The sequence below is a fragment of the Aquarana catesbeiana genome, linkage group LG02 (assembly GCF_042186555.1).
Source record: "Aquarana catesbeiana isolate 2022-GZ linkage group LG02, ASM4218655v1, whole genome shotgun sequence".
NCBI lineage: Eukaryota > Metazoa > Chordata > Amphibia > Anura > Ranidae > Aquarana > Aquarana catesbeiana.
The window spans coordinates 543,993,777-544,008,537 of record NC_133325.1 but is presented as its reverse complement, the minus strand read 5'-3'; the positions used below and the strand labels follow the sequence as shown (position 1 = coordinate 544,008,537).

At 51.9% G+C, this 14,761-nt stretch overlaps 1 long non-coding RNA gene across 1 annotated transcript in view; it reads right to left on the bottom strand.

Moving 5' to 3' along the window:
* Positions 1 to 4,301, bottom strand: part of LOC141128539 (uncharacterized) — a 75,313-nt gene extending 71,012 nt beyond the window's left edge. Inside the window, exon 1 of the long non-coding RNA XR_012241710.1 lies at positions 3,022 to 4,301. This is a non-coding gene — a long non-coding RNA (uncharacterized lncRNA). The remainder of the gene's footprint in view (positions 1 to 3,021) is intronic.
* Positions 4,302 to 14,761: the final 10,460 nt, after the last annotated feature.

Sequence of the window (14,761 nt, the reverse complement as noted above, 5' to 3'; positions counted from 1 at the left end):
GATTTTTGGGGGATATTTATTATAGCACAATGTACAAATTTGTTTTTTTCAAAATTGTCGCTATTTTTTTGTTTATAGCACAAAAAATAAAAACCGCAGAGGTGATCAAATACCACCAAAAGAAAGCTCTATTGCCCCGTACACACGGTCGGATTTTCCGATGGAAAATGTGTGATAGGACCTTGTTGTCGGAAATTCTGTAGGCTCCATCACACATTTTCCATCGGATTTTCCAACACACAAAGCTTGAGAGCTTGCTATAAAATTTTCCGACAACAAAATCCGTTGTCGGAATTTCCGATCGTGTGTACACAAATCCGACGCACAAAGTGCCATGCATGCTCAGAATAAATAAAGAGATGAAACTATTGGCTACTGCCCCGTTTATAGTCCCGACGTACGTGTTTTACGTCACCGCGTTCAGAATGATCGGTTTTTCCGGCAACTTTGTGTGACCGTGTGTATGCAAGACAAGTTTGAGCAAACATCCGTCAGAAAAAAATCCTAGGATTTTGTTGTCGGAATGTCCGATCAATGTCCGACTGTGTGTACGGGGCATATTTGTGGGGAAAAAAGGATATCAATTTTGTTTGGGAGCCACTTAGCACGAATGCGCAATTGTCAGTTAAATCGGTGCAGTGCCGAATCACAAAAAGTGCTCTGGTCTTTGGGTAAGTGGTTAAGGGGGCATGGCAGTAGAACCATAGTTCTATGGTTTAAGTTTGCTTAAAACAGTGCAGATCTTTTGTCTGTTACTTTACTGGACTTTGTATCAATAAAGATTGTAAAACACCACCTACTTCAGTTTTACTTTCGGTGCCAAGCAAACTATGCTCCAGTTAAGTCCAGGTTTCTAAGTTGCTTAACCATTTCAGGACCAGAACTTTGCTTTTCAGAGCTGTCTAACTAGCTATCCATTAAAAACATTGTTTTATTATGTAAAATATTCATCTGAATTTATTTTTCATTACAAATTTGGCTTTCAATCAACAGTGAAATATAACCTTATGGCCCCATGCATTCCTATGAGGAAGCCTTACAGCTCATCACCATCTGGCTTTGTACATAAACGGCCAGACAGCTGCCTTATGGACGACAGGAGGTTATTTTAAAACAGCCTCCCCTTTGCAGTGCTTGTGCATGCCCTCTAGTGCACACACTAGCACTCTCTGTAATCAATGTGTCCATTGCACAAGGTAGATCACAGAACAGGGTACAGAGCCAGTGAAATTGTCCCTGTACTACATTGTTGCTGTGACTAATCACAGCCATTACACATGAAAATAGAGGCTTATTTTGCAGCCACTACTCTATTTCCCCACACATTGATCAAAACTGAAGCAGCCAGAATCTAGAGCAGCTGTGCATGGCAACCAATCAGCTTCTAGCTTTAATTTTTAAAACCAAGCTGATGATAGAAGCATTAGCCGCCACTGGTACAGTGTCATAGGGTCAGTGCAGCCAGCATCAGTGTTCCTGATCATGGCCACACCAGTCCTAGTGTCACCAGACCAGCAGAAGCCAGCAGCAGTGCTCTTGATCGCTTCAACACCAGTATGGTGTCACTAGACCAATGAAAGCCAGCAACAGCATTCCTGATCACTGCAGCACCTGTAGGGTTGCCACCTTTTCTTCAAGGCAAACCTGAACACTTTGGCGCTCACACAGCAATTTTTTTTTGTAATAACACCTATACATATATTTTGCTATTGAATAACATTTCTAATCATATGAAGTTAATAACAAGAGTCCCCCTTTACATCTGAACTCACAGAGTTACCTTTCATTGTAAGGGGGGGGACACTGCAGACTCTGATGTAAGGGAGAACTCTGGGGACTCTGACATAAGGGATGCTCTGGGAACCCTGATTTACGGGGGAACACAGAGCTCTGATGCACGGAGAGGACTCTGAAGGGGAACACTGCGGCCTCAGGTGTAAAGGGGAACTCTGATGTAAGGGGTGCTCTGAGAACCCTGATTTACCTTAGTGTACCCACTCAGAGGCAGGAGATAGAAGGGGGGAGACTTCACTCACAGCCAGGGGTGGATTGTGAGCTCACTCACCCCTTGGAAGTCAGCACCTCTCATCCAGATGTATCTGATGCTGATGAACTTCAAATTTCCAGCCCACACTTTCCTTTTCTAAGGAGTGTGGGCAGACGCAGAGGGGTAGGGCCGGGAGGAAGAGGTGCAGATCAAGCCCTCTCTCCTCTCCCATCTGTGTGTGTGTTTGGAGGGGGTTGTTAGTGCTGGCTTTGGGCAGCATGAAAGAGAGTTACAGACACTCTAAGCTTAGACAACTGCAGCCAGCAACCCTGCTGGGAAGCCATAGCCCAGTCTGAATAATGTGTCCGGGTTTCAGGCAGTCTGAAACCCTGACACGTGATTCCAAACCTGAACTGTCCAGGTGAATCCCGGACAGGTGGCAACTCTACGCACCTATTCCCAGTGTCGCTAGACCAGTGCAGCCAGCAACAGTATTCCTGATTGCTAGCACACTATTCCCAGTGATATCAGAACAATACAGCCTGCAACAGTGCTCCTGATCATTAGCCATACCATAGTTGCCAACATTGTAAAAAAAAAATTTAGGGACACTTTTTTGGCTGTAGGCGGAGTCTTATTATAATTAGGGGCAGAGCATGCGTTTGTAGGTGTGCCACAGGGGAAAAGTAAAACTGCGATGCGCTCCGCGCGCCGCAGTGAAAATTGCCCGTGGTTTACGCAAAATAGTGGGAGTGTCTTAAATGGGAGTGGCTCAAAGGGGGTGTGGTTAGCGTCTGAGATGAACGAGGGAGGGAGAGGGAGGGAGGGATGGAGGGACAGCAGCCCCAGATCCTACACAACAATAGAAATATGTGTATTCCAGAAAGTTTAACAATCAGCAGATAAAGATACTCCAAACACCTGGTGTTAGCACTTCAATCATCCCGGCACCATGGTTGTTATGGTGTCAGCATGATTGAAGTGCATTATTTCTATTATTACATTGTAATATAAAATTAAATCATTCAACTCACCATAGTGCCAAATCAGTGGGATCCCTGAGCGTGTCACCTGCCACCAGCCATCCGTCCTTGCATCAGGTGCCCCCAGCACAGTCCGTCCTTGCATCAGGTGTCCCAGCAGAATCCGTCCTTGCATCAGGTGCCTCCAGCAGAGTCCGTCCTTGCATCAGGTGCCCCCAGCAGAGTCCGTCCTTGCATCAGGTGCCCCCAGCAGAGTCCGTCCTTGCATCAGGTGCCCCCAGCAGAGTCCGTCCTTGCATCAGGTGCCCCCAGCAGAGTCCGTCCTTGCATCAGGTGTCCCAGCAGACTCCGTCCTTGCATCAGGTGCACCCAGCAGACTCCGTCCTTGCATCAGGTGTCCCAGCAGAGTCCGTCCTTGCATCAGGTGTCCCAGCAGAGTCCGTCCTTGCATCAGGTGCCCCCCAGCAGAGTCAGTCCTTGCAACAGGTGTCCCAGCAGAGTCCGTCCTTGCATCAGTTGTCCCAGCAGAGTCCGTCCTTGCATCAGGTGCCCCCAGCGGAGCCCCCCTTACATCAGATGTGCCCAGCGGAGCCCCCCCTTACATCAGATGTTCCCAGCAGGGCCCCCCTTACATCAGATGTCCCCAGCGGAGCCCCCCTTACATCAGATGTCCCCAGCGGAGCCCCCCTTACATCAGGTGTCCCCAGCGGAGCCCCCCTTACATCAGGTGTCACCAGCGGAGCCCTCTTACATCAGATGTCCCCAGTGGTGTCCCCCTTACATCAGGTGTCCCCAGCAGAGCCCCCCCTTACATCAGATGTCCCCACCGGTGCCCTCCTTACATCAGGTTTCCACAGCGGAGCCCTCCCTTACATCAGGTTTCCCCAGCGGAGCCCTCCCTTACATCAGGTTTCCCCAGCGGAGCCCTCCCTTACATCAGGTTTCCCCAGCGGAGCCCTCCCTTACATCAGGTTTCCCCAGCGGAGCCCCCCCTTACATCAGTTTTCCCCAGGGAGCCCTCCCTTACAACAGGTTTCCTAGTAGGTCTCCGCCCGCCGCGTGGTTACAATAGAACGGGGCGGAGTGGGGCAGGGGGTGGTGGGAGCGAAGCGAGGCGGGGGGGTAGGCGGTGACACAGGAGCTCCATCTAGCCGCCCAGCCATGTTCCTGGTCTTCTTAAAAATGGTGGCCGGTGGAGACAATGTCTCCGCCGGCCACAGACCTTTTCCTTTCTGGAAAATCGTGGAAAAACGGATTTCTCGGGACATTTCCCGGGAAGCAATAAATTCGGGAAATAGTCTACGTTGGTAAGTATAAGAGAGGAGGGGGGGGGCGGCTGACAGAGAGGAGGGGGGCAGCTGGAGGGGGGGCGGCTGACAGAGAGGAGAGGGGGGGCGGCTGACAGAGAGGAGAGGGGGGGCGGCTGACAGAGAGGAGGGGGGCAGTTGAAGGGGGGTGGCTGACAGAGAGGAGAGGGGGGCGGCTGACAGAGAGGAGAGGGGGGGGGCGGCTGACAGAGAGGAGGGGGGTGGCTGGAGGGGGGGCAGCTGACAGAGAGGAGAGGGGGGGCAGCTGACAGAGAGGAGAGGGGAGGCTGGATGGAGGGCGGCTGACAGAGAGGAGAGGGAGGGCGGCTGACAGAGAGGAGGGGGGCAGTTGAAGGGGGGTGGCTGACAGAGAGGAGAGGGGGGGCGGCTGACAGAGAGGAGAGGGGGGGGCGGCTGACAGAGAGGAGAGGGGGGGGCGGCTGACAGAGAGGAGAGGGGGGGGCGGCTGACAGAGAAGAGGGGGATGGCTGGAGGGGGGGATGGCTGGAGGGGGGGCAGCTGACAGAGAGGAGGGGGGGCGGCTGACAGAGAGGAGAGGGGAGGCTGGATGGGGGGCGGCTGACAGAGAGGAGAGGGGGGGCGGCTGACAGAGAGGAGGGGGGCGTCTGGAGGGGGGGCGGCTGACAGAGAGGAGGGGGGGCAGCTGACAATGAGGAGAGGGGGGGCGGCTGACAGAGAGGAGGGGGGCTGACAGAGAGGAGGGGGGCGGCTGACAGAGGAGAGGGGGGGGGGCGGCTGACAGAGAGGAGAGGGGGGGGCGGCTGACAGAGAGGAGAGGGGGGGGCGGCTGACAGAGAGGAGAGGGGGGGGCGGCTGACAGAGAGGAGAGGGGGGGGCGGCTGACAGAGAGGAGAGGGGGGGGCGGCTGACAGAGAGGAGAGGGGGGGCGGCTGACAGAGAGGAGAGGGGGGGGCGGCTGACAGAGAGGAGGGGGGGCGGCTGACAGAGAGGAGGGGGGGCGGCTGAAAGAGAGGAGGGGGGGCGGCTGAAAGAGAGGAGGGGGTTGGCTGGAGGGGGGGCAGCTGACAGAGAGGAGGGGGGGCGGTTGACAGAGAGGAGAGGGGGCGGCTGACAGAGAGGAGGGGGTTGGCTGGAGGGGGGGCAGCTGACAGAGAGGAGGGGGGGCGGTTGACAGAGAGGAGAGGGGGGGCGGCTGACAGAGAGGAGAGGGGGCGGCTGATAGAGAGGAGAGGGGGTGGCGGCTGATAGAGAGGAGAGGGGGGGGCGGCTGACAGAGAAGAGGGGGATGGCTGGAGGGGGGGATGGCTGGAGGGGGGGCAGCTGACAGAGAGGAGGGGGGGCGGCTGACAGAGAGGAGAGGGGAGGCTGGATGGGGGGCGGCTGACAGAGAGGAGAGGGGGGGCGGCTGACAGAGAGGAGGGGGGCGTCTGGAGGGGGGGCGGCTGACAGAGAGGAGGGGGGGCAGCTGACAATGAGGAGAGGGGGGGCGGCTGACAGAGAGGAGGGGGGCGGCTGACAGAGGAGAGGGGGGGGGGCGGCTGACAGAGAGAAGAGGGGGGGGCGGCTGACAGAGAGGAGAGGGGGGGGCGGCTGACAGAGAGGAGAGGGGGGGGCGGCTGACAGAGAGGAGAGGGGGGGGCGGCTGACAGAGAGGAGAGGGGGGGGCGGCTGACAGAGAGGAGAGGGGGGGGCGGCTGACAGAGAGGAGAGGGGGGGGCGGCTGACAGAGAGGAGAGGGGGGGGCGGCTGACAGAGAGGAGAGGGGGGGCGGCTGACAGAGAGGAGAGGGGGGGGCGGCTGACAGAGAGGAGGGGGGGCGGCTGACAGAGAGGAGGGGGGGCGGCTGAAAGAGAGGAGGGGGGGCGGCTTACAGAGAGGAGGGGGTTGGCTGGAGGGGGGGCAGCTGACAGAGAGGAGGGGGGGCGGTTGACAGAGAGGAGAGGGGGCGGCTGACAGAGAGGAGGGGGTTGGCTGGAGGGGGGGCAGCTGACAGAGAGGAGGGGGGGCGGTTGACAGAGAGGAGAGGGGGGGCGGCTGACAGAGAGGAGAGGGGGCGGCTGACAGAGAGGAGAGGGGGTGGCGGCTGATAGAGAGGAGAGGGGGTGGCGGCTGATAGAGAGGAGAGGGGGGGCGGCTGACAGAGAGGGGGGCGGCTGACAGAGAGGAGGGGGGGGCGGCTGACAGAAAGGAGGGGGGCAGCTGGAGGGGGGGCGGCTGACAGAGAGGAGAGGGGGGGCGGCTGACAGAGAGGAGAGGGGGGGCGGCTGACAGAGAGGAGAGGGGGGGCGGCTGACAGAGAGGAGAGGGGGGGGCTGACAGAGAGGAGGGGGGCGGCTGATGGGGGGTGGCTGACAGAGAGGAGGGGGCGGCTGGAGGGGGGGCGGCTGACAGAGAGGAGGGGGGGCGGCTGACAGAGAGGAGGGGGGGCGGCTGAAAGAGAGGAGGGGGGGCGGCTTACAGAGAGGAGGGGGTTGGCTGGAGGGGGGGCAGCTGACAGAGAGGAGGGGGGGCGGTTGACAGAGAGGAGAGGGGGCGGCTGACAGAGAGGAGGGGGTTGGCTGGAGGGGGGGCAGCTGACAGAGAGGAGGGGGGGCGGTTGACAGAGAGGAGAGGGGGGGCGGCTGACAGAGAGGAGAGGGGGCGGCTGACAGAGAGGAGAGGGGGTGGCGGCTGATAGAGAGGAGAGGGGGTGGCGGCTGATAGAGAGGAGAGGGGGTGGCGGCTGATAGAGAGGAGAGGGGGGGCGGCTGACAGAGAGGGGGGCGGCTGACAGAGAGGAGGGGGGGGCGGCTGACAGAAAGGAGGGGGGCAGCTGGAGGGGGGGCGGCTGACAGAGAGGAGAGGGGGGGCGGCTGACAGAGAGGAGAGGGGGGGCGGCTGACAGAGAGGAGAGGGGGGGCGGCTGACAGAGAGGAGAGGGGGGGGCTGACAGAGAGGAGGGGGGCGGCTGATGGGGGGTGGCTGACAGAGAGGAGGGGGCGGCTGGAGGGGGGGCGGCTGACAGAGAGGAGAGGGGGGGCGGCTGACAGAGAGGAGAGGGGGGGCGGCTGACAGAGAGGAGGGGGGGCGGCTGACAGAGAGGAGAAGGGGGCAGCTGGATGGGGAGGCGGCACACAGAGAGAAGGGGGGCGGCTGGAGGGGGGGGTGGCTGACAGAGAGGAGAGGGGGCGCCTAACAGAGCAGATGAGAGACACACAGCGCTAGTATAGGACATGCAGGGCTGGCGCGATTACTCACAGACACAGTCCAGCCCTGCATCCACATGTGACCCGCTCCTCCAGGCGAATCATGTCCTCCTCTGTCCTGCACATGACCTGCTCGGCCAATCACAGGACACCCACCGCTGCCCATTGCTAAGCTTGGCTCAAACACAGAGCGCAGTGGCATGGATGTTCTGGTCTTCTGGAAAATGGCGGCCGGCGGAGACGTTATCTCCGCCAGCCGCAGACCTCTACCAAAAAAAAAAAATCTTGAAAAAAGGGATTTCCCGGGACATTTGCAGGGAAACACTACAATCGGGAAAAGGGTCTAAATCCCGTGAATGTCCCGGGAAATTCGGGACTATTGGCAACTATGACCAGTACCAGATTGTCAACACACCAGTCCCAGTGTAACCAGACCTGTGCAGGCTGCAGCAGTGTTCCTGATCGCAACCACACCAGTGCTAGTGTTGCCAGACCAGTGAAGCCAGCAGTGGCGGCCTGTGCATTGTGGGTGCAGGGGCTCTGCCCCCTAACACCTCCGCCGCCCTCCCAATCCATATGCCCGGCCCCTTTCAGGATACCGGACACATGAATTACTATGGCGAGGATAGGGGGGGTGTATTTTGAACCACGTGATTAGAGCCAGAGGCTCTAATAGGTTTTAAAATAGGGCACTGCATCCTGATCCCACCCTGTTGTGTGACGATAGCAAATGTATTTTCGCTATGGTCACACTACAGTTCCTCCCTGCCAATTAGGATGCAGGTCTGTGAGACCCGTTTCCCGATTGGCCAAAGCGCCAGGTGCCTAGTGCTTTGGCGGAAGAGGAAACACACAGGGGAGGAAGCCTGAGGAGCGGACACCGGAGCCGCACTGGAGGAGGACAGCCCCACCACTGCAGGAGAGAAGGAGGTCAGTGAAGCGCGTGGTCAGTGCTGCCCTGCCTTGAGGCGGGGGGGAGGTTGGTGCATGTTTTCCGCCCCCCCCCCCAAAAGGAGGACCCACCAGCCACCACTGGCAGCCAGCAACACCGTCCCTGATTGCCACCACACCGTTGCAGGGTCAAAAGAGCCAGTGCAGCCAGCAACAGTATTTCTGACAGCTAGCCACACTAGTACCAGTGTCACCAGGGCCAGTGCAGTAAACAGTGTTCCTGATCACTAGCCACAGTGCCAGTGTTGCCAAAGCCATTATGAGGAGGCAACAGAGTGTTCCTGATCACTACCACACTAGTCCCATTGCCACCAGACCAGTTCAGTGTTCCTGATTGCAGCCACATCAGTGCCAGTGTCACCAGACCAGTGCAACCAACAACAGTGTTCCTGATCACTGCTACACTAGTGCAAGTGTCACCAGACCAAGTCAGCCAGCAACAATGTTTCTGATTGCTAGTCCCACTATTCCCAGTGTCATCAAAGCCAATGCAGCCAGCAACAATGTACTTGATCACTAGTCACACCAGTCCAGTGCAGTGTTGCCAACTGCCAGTAATTTTACTGGCAGCCACTAAAAAAAACACTAAAAAAACACTTTTCTCCTGCCAGTAAATGCCAGTGACAGAAAAAGGTTGCCAGTAAAAAATGTGGCTGTGATGCTCAGAGACCATCCGAGTGCCTGCTATAGTGTGTTTGAGCAGAGCCATTGGGGGGCGGGTCTGGCAGAGGTGGGGCCTGAGCATGTCATGTGAATTCATGGTGCAAGGGAGCCGAGCGGAGCGGAGCGGCTGGAACCTCATGTGCGGGTCTGCAGGACGGGAGTTCCGGCTGCTCCGATCAGCGAGCCGGAAGTGGGACTGTCAGTGCTGTTTACACTGAAGTTGACTGAAGGGACCACCTGAGAGAGACTGTCACTGTGAATCAAAAGGGGAATGTGTTGTGTCGTTGAGGTGGCATCATCATCTGTGCTGCTGCACACTGCTGTCAGTGTGTCTCTGAGTCCAGTCTCTGAGCTACTTACTTACTATATCGAAAATAAAATAAGAAATATGTTTTTTGCCTTAATGGCTAGCCGACCAGCCGCTACAGGTATACTGCAGTAGGTTGGCATGGCTGCGCAAATAGCCTTAGGTGTACGTCGGCTCTTTAAGACGCTATTGCAGGCGCCCGGAGCCAATGCGCATGGCCGGTGGGCACGATGTCCGCCGGGCACTTGCGATAGCTCGTGACAGAACGAGAACGGGGATCTGTGTGTGTAAACAAACAAATCCCGGTTCTGTCAGGGGAGAGGAGACAGAGACTAAGTAGGAACAACGATCTGTCTCCTCCTCTGGTCACTCCCATCCCCCCACAGTTAGAACACAGTGAGTGTTTTATTTTTTTGGATTTTATAGCAAAAAGTATAAAATATTGTGTTTTTTTCAAAACTGTCGCTCTGTTTGTTAATAGCACAAAAAAAAATAAACGCAGAGGTGATCTAATACCACCAAAAGAAAGCTTTATTTGTGGGGAAAAAAGGACATACATTTTGTTTGGGTACATCGTTGCACGACCGTACAATTGTCAGTTAAAGCGACGCAGTGCCGTTTTGCAAAACATGTCTTGGTCAGGAAGGGGGCAAATCCTTCTGGGGCTGAAGTGGTTATTATATACCTTAAATTGCATTGATAATTGCATTTTGCACTTGTTTGTAGCCTAAATACTGAAATTTGAACTTAAAACTGTAATTTTGTAAGTTTTGGAAATGCCAGTAAAAACTTGGCTGTCCCAGTAAATTTTGGGTGTCATGTCAGTAAATTTCCATTTGGTAGATTGGCAACACTGGTCCAGTGACTTCAGACTGGTTCAGCAAGCAACATTGTTCTGATTGATGCACTGGTGTGGTAGCATTGTCTCTGGTTGCCGCATGAATGAACTGACCATGACCTGTTTATTGACAACATTTCTGCCTGCTGCCTGGACTGATCCTTTGCCTGCATACTGACCACATCTCTGCCTGCCTCCTGGCCTGTTTATTACCTATGTTTATGCCTGCCTCCTTAATCACCTATTTTCCTATTTGCTGACCATTATGGACGAGCTTAAGATGATTGTAAACAATAACCTTGTAAAATTACCCATTCAGTTTAAAATAGAAATGAAATGCAAAATATTTTTGTATAGATATAGAAAAACATTATAATTTTTTTCCCCTTTTTTTTATAAGTACTCACATTTCCTCTGTTCTCAACTGCATAAGAGCTGGGGGGAGGAGAAGCATCATTACACTGATCTTACCAGTGAATGGCTGTGCAGAGGGGGAGTGTCAGAACAAGTCTGATCATTAGAGGAAAGCATACTGAGTTCCCAGCAGGGCTAGAAAACTGACCACATTGCGCTCTCCTGCTTAGTGTGTTTTTTTTTATTAGGAAAGTAAGGGGAGTGATTTCACACAAAGGAAGCAATACAAAGAGAACAGGATACTTTCTCATACAAGTACATGCTACAGCAGGCACATACAGTATCAGGAATATGAAGTGTTGGGGTAACAAACACTTTAAGTTAGGATGGAATCTTGGATGTTCAAACATTTACCAGTCTGGTAGGAGCCGAACGTCATCTATAATCATTACTACCATTATATATGGAAGCTTCCCACTGTCAATGGTCGTTAAAGTGGAACTTCAGTAATATTTTCATCTTTCCATCTGTTAAATCTTCTGCCCTTGTTGTTTTAATGTTGGATAGTAAAACATTTTTTTTTTCTGCCAGTAAATACTTTATACAGCCCACTTCCGGTTTCTTGTCTGGAAAAAAAAGCCTAGGCTTATGACATCATGCACAGCTCTCTCTCTTACTCTCATGAGAGAGTCACAGGAAGCACCCTCATGGCTAACAGAGGACAGAATTAGAAATAGACTTGAAAAACCTAACAATAAGTCACTGGGACCAGGTGGCTTGCATCCAAGGGTCCTTAAGGAACTCAAGTCAAGTATTTGCCAGACCATTGTTCCCAAATTTTGCGAACAGTCTACTGACTGGAATGGTACCAGCTGATTGGGTTTTCTCCAATGTAGCATCAATATTTAAAAAAGGGCCAAGATACATCCCTGGGAATTACAGACCAGTTAGCCTAACATCAATTGTATGCCATCTCTTGGAGGGGATAAGAGACTATATACAAGATTTTAGTAATGACAACGGTATCCTTAGCAGTAATCAGCATGGATTCATGAAGAATCGTTCTTGCCAAACCAATCTATTGACCTTCTATGAGGAGGTGAGCTGCCATCTAGATAAAGGAAGGCCCATAGGTGTGGTGTATCTGGATTTTGCAAAAGCATTTGATACAGTTCCCCATAAACGTTTACTGTACAAAGTAAGGTCCGTTGACATGGACCATAGGGTGAGTACATGGATTGAAAACTGGCTACAGGGGTGAGTTCAGAGGGTAGTGATAAATGGGGAGTACTCAGAAGGTCCGGGGTGGAAAGTGGGGTCCCCTAGGGTTCTATCCTGTGACCAATCCTATTTATCCATTTTATTCATAAATGACCTGGAGGATGGGATAAACAGCTCAATCTCTGTATTTGCGGATGATACTAAGCTAAGCTGGGCAATAACTTCTCCGCAGGATGTGGAAACCTTGCAAGAAGATCTGAACAACTTAATGGGGTGGGCAACTACATGGCAAATGAGGTTAAATGTAGAAAAATGTAAAATTATGCATTTGGGAGGCAAAAATATGAATGCAATCTACTCACTGGGGGGAGAACCTCTGGGGGAATCTAGGATTTAAAGGACCTGGGGGTCCTAGTAGATGACAGGCTCAGCAATGGCATGCAATACCAAGCTGCTGCAAGCAAACAGAGTATTGGCATGCAATAAAAAGGGGATTAACTCCAGAGATAAAACGATAATTCTCCCACTCTACAAGACTCTGGCTTGGCCGCACCTGGAGTATGCTGTCCAGTTCTGGGCACCAGTCCTCAGGAAGGATGTGCTGGAACTGGAAAGAGTCCAGAGAAGGGCAACAAAATGAATAAAGGGACTGGAGGACCTTAGTTATGAGTAAGGGTTACGAGCACTGAACTTATTCTCTCTGGAGAAGAGACACTTGGGAGGGGATGTGATTTCAATGTACAAATACCATACTGGTGACCCCACAATAGGGATAAAACTTTTCAGCGAAAGGGAATTTAATAAGACACGCGCCCATTCACTAAATTCACTAAAATTAGAAGAAAACCTTATACTGCATAGAGGGTTCTTTACTGTAAGAGCGGTAAGGATGTTGAATTCTCTTCCACAGGCAGTGGTTTCAGCGGGGAGCATCGATAATTTCAAGAAACTATTAGATAAGCACCTGAACCACCACAACATACACAGATATACAATGTAATACTGACATAAAATCACACACGCATATAGGTTGGACTTGATTGACTTTGTGTCTTTTTTCAACCTCACCTACTATGCAACTATGAGAGTTTGCCAGGAAGTGAGGGGGTGAGTCATAAGAGGGCCAATGAGAGCTGCAGAGCTGGAGGTGTGCCTTTGTGTGTCTGTGTAAATTCAGGAAGTGAACAGATAGCAGCTTCAGCTGCCCACAGTTAAAATGGATGCAGCCAAACTTAGTGGATGGAGATTTCTGCAGCATATTTAGTAAGTACAGAATCACAGTACATATAAAATAATATGCCTAGTGGTTGGAGGGAAGCTTCAGAATGGCAAAATATGTTTTTATTACAAATTATGTGAGCAGACTGCAGTTCCTCTTTAAGGACGCCGATGGGTGAAGGAGTTCTTAACAACTTGTCAGGTCACTAGCCCCATTTAGTTACATTGCCAACAATTTCTGGCGAAGGGGTTCCCCCCATAATTCATATCAGGCCCATCAGGCCCTTTTAAGGGGGATTCCATCAAAAAAAAGTGTGTAAAATCCCTCAAATTATCCCATGATGTAAGTATACATTATCAATTATGTCATCCAGTGATGTAGATCCACATTAACCACTTGCCGACCGCCGATTTACCTCAGCAGAATGGCAAGGGCAGGAAAAAGGGTGCACCTGTACGTCCCTTTTAATTTGCCGCCTAGCACGCGCGTGCCCGTGGGTCCTGCAAACTCAATGTTTGCCGGCGGCCCGCGATAGCACCGAGGAGAGGCAGAACAGGGAGATGCCTATGTAAACAAGGCATTTCCCTGTTCTGTCTAGCAACATGACAGGGATATACTGCTCCCTGTCCTCGGGAGCAGTGATCTGTCATGTTGTAGTGAGCCAACCCCCCTACAGTTAGAGAACATCCAGGGAATCCATCCAACACACTTAACCCCTTGATCACCCCCTAGTGTTTAACCCCTTCCCTGCCAGTGTCATTTATACAGTAATCAGTGGCTATTTGTAGCTCTGCTTGCTGTATAGATGTCAGTGGTCCCAAAATAGTGTCAAAAGTGTCCGATCTGTCCGCCATAATGTCGCAGTCCCGATAACAATCCCATTACTAGTAAAAAGAAAAAAAAAATAATAATAAAAATGCCATAAATCTATCCCCTATTTTGTAGACCCTATAACTTTTGCGCAAACCAATCAATATACACTTATTGTGATTTTTTTTACCAAAAATATGTAGACGAATGCATATTGGCCCAAACTGTGGAAGAAATTTGTTTTTTTTATTATATTTGTTGGGGATTTTATAGCAAAAAGTAAAAAATATTGCTTTTTTTTTCAAAATTGTCGGTGTTTTTTTGTTTATAGCGCAAAAAATAAAGAACGCAGCGATGATTAAATACCACCAAAAGAAAACTCTATTTGTGGGGAAAAAAAAAGGATGCCAATTTTTTTTGGGTTGCATGTTGCACGACCACGCAAAAAGCGACGCAGTGCCGAATTGCAAAAAAATGCTCTGGTCATCAAGGGGGTAAATCCTTCCGGGGCTGAAGTAGTTAATAATTATGCCTGACACTTGTCAACCAGCCAAAGTAATAAATTTGCCAACATACACCTGTTGCTTCGCTCCTGCCGAATGACAGGTCTTGTGGATGACAGCTGTTATCTGGTCTGGATGGGACTCCTCACCTCGGCCCCGGGGGACATGATAATCCTTTTCCCCTGTTTTCCCTTGGACCTAAGAGCATTTTACTCCTGATGATTGGCATGAGCCATGAAACGTGCGTCGAGTTACATCAAACTGATGCCTAGACAAGTTTGGCTCATCATGAGCAATCGATTATGTTCATTGAATTTTCATGAATGGATGAGTGTTTTTATGTAACTGTAATGCTTATTATGTTTTACCTTACTTTGTATAACAACTATATATTCATACAAGTGTATGTACATTGTGTCCTGTCCTGTATTTACAGATTGACACTCTCTAT